This window comes from Sinocyclocheilus grahami, unplaced genomic scaffold (assembly GCF_001515645.1).
Source record: "Sinocyclocheilus grahami isolate Dianchi unplaced genomic scaffold, SAMN03320097.WGS_v1.1 scaffold6409.1, whole genome shotgun sequence".
Classification (NCBI taxonomy): domain Eukaryota; kingdom Metazoa; phylum Chordata; class Actinopteri; order Cypriniformes; family Cyprinidae; genus Sinocyclocheilus; species Sinocyclocheilus grahami.
This window is the reverse complement of record NW_015510831.1, coordinates 7,986-9,994: the sequence shown is the minus strand read 5'-3', so window position 1 is coordinate 9,994 and position 2,009 is coordinate 7,986. Positions and strand designations below refer to the sequence as shown.

The 2,009-nt window shown below is 34.4% G+C and overlaps 2 long non-coding RNA genes across 2 annotated transcripts; both read left to right on the top strand.

Annotated features, from left to right (window-relative positions):
• Positions 1 to 289: 289 nt before the first annotated feature.
• On the top strand, positions 290 to 665 carry LOC107577573 (uncharacterized). Its single transcript, XR_001608223.1, has 3 exons — positions 290 to 336; positions 465 to 539; positions 616 to 665. It is a non-coding gene; the product is annotated as an uncharacterized lncRNA (long non-coding RNA).
• A 265-nt stretch (positions 666 to 930) lies between these two features.
• LOC107577572 (uncharacterized) lies at positions 931 to 1,987 on the top strand. Its single transcript, XR_001608222.1, has 4 exons — positions 931 to 986; positions 1,269 to 1,328; positions 1,516 to 1,590; positions 1,836 to 1,987. It is a non-coding gene; the product is annotated as an uncharacterized lncRNA (long non-coding RNA).
• The last annotated feature ends 22 nt before the right edge of the window (positions 1,988 to 2,009 follow it).

The window sequence follows — 2,009 nt, the reverse complement described above, 5'->3', positions numbered from 1 at the left end:
GGAACACACACAAAGACAGATATTTTCATTATTTTGAACTATCACTTTAAGCTTCATATAATCTTTTTTTTTTCTTCAAGACTGCTTTGCTTTTTACCTTTTAGCCTCAAATACTTGTTTGCTGTCCAGCAGGTTCTGATCACATTTATGACGACGTGACTGAAGTGAATAAGAGAGACAGAGGTTGAGTCTTAAACTTTTTTTATACACATATAATTCAAAAATCAACAAATATCGTTCAGTCATGTTGGCTTGAATTGTTTGTTTTAGATGATCCAGAGCCATCGGCAGAGGTCACATATTCAGAGGTCACTGTTAAGAAAAAGATGGACAAAGGTTAAAAAAACCCCTCTTAACTTCACCTGTACAATATGATCAGTCTTTAACCACATATTTCCATTTCTAATTCAACAAATAAAAAAATTCATATTTATTTCAAAATAATAGTATTATTATTTTTCCAGGTAATACTAAGGTAGAGTCAAATAATGTGACATACTCAGAAGTCAGAACAAAAGGAAAGAAATGCAAAAGTAAAGGTGAGTTCCTGTTTTTTCCTGAAGTACAATATTTCCAGCATGTTCTGAATAATCTGATTGATCTTCTGTTTTGTAGATATTAATACTGCAGGACCCAGTGATTTGACTTACGGACAGATCAATGTATGCATTGATCTGTCAATTCGGTGCAAACAAACTGCATCTAAACACAACTGTCTGAATGATTATAGTGATTTTATAATATCAGGAAAATAAACCCTTTACAATCATAAAGAGCACTAATAGAGCCAATTCATGCAACTTCATTTTCCAAATATACTACATCAACCACGTCTGTATGTTGTTTACTGATGCTGCACTCTTGAATTTCGATGATAAAAACAGGCATAGACAGACTAGAGTCAGATAGCATCCTGTTGTTTTTCATGATAGGTGCTGGACTTTCTGATGTTCTGATTGAAATGAAATCTAAGGACAAACACAGAAGTAAATAAAGAGATGCTCTGAAATGCCAACAGCAGGTTACAGATCATGTGAAAACGTGTGAAATAAATCATTTTAACAGAACCTGGTTAAAAGTAAATAAAAAAAAAAAAAAGGTTCTTAATCATAATTCTTTTAGCTGGACATTATATTAACATTTTTAATCAATATACACTTGTGTTTTGAGGGCCTCCACTCCTTCATGTGATCATGGATTATCATTTATCAGTGTTGCAGATGTACGGCATTATGTTCATTCGTTGCCTCTCTGTTGTTCTCTATCAGGGAAGAGCAGTGAGTCTGGAGACACTCTGTACTCTGAACTGAACCACAACAGAGATAGAGGTGAGAGAAACACAAAGTCAAGCTTCATCACTATTACAGTCAAACCACTAACCTTACAAAATAACCATCATGCACCGGTTCTGCTACAGATCAGAATGATTCCTAAAGTCACGTGGCTTGTTGAAGAAATATATAAATCTTATATTGTATCATTATTTTATTTTTATTGATTATTTGTGTTCTTCAGATGCTGATGCTGGAGTTGGTGATGCAACTTATGCTCTAGCTTTTTGGAAGAAGGGTCACAAAAAGATTAAAACACGTAAGAATTCCGTTAGTTGTACAATGATTTTACAATAACTGACAACAAGCTCATAATTTGCGCTCATCCCTGTGGATTGTGGCATATATCGGTTCCTTTCCATTTGAAACCTGCTTTAAGCGATTTGGTTCAAGTTATTTGTGATGATCAGAGTTTCATCATGATCTTAGAACTATAAAATGTCAAATGAATGAGCTCATTATTCATATCTCCTGCTTAATGCATCATCTTTTATCTGTTTAAAGGTCCCTGAGTGCAGAGAAGACAACAGACGGCTAAAAGAGATTCACACCAGCAGACACAGTAACGCTTGCATTGCTTAAGAAATGTGAACTGCTTATGCACATGCTTGACTGAAAGACTTTAGAGATAGGCACTGTATTATCTGTACACATTATGTAGGCAAACAAATCTATCTG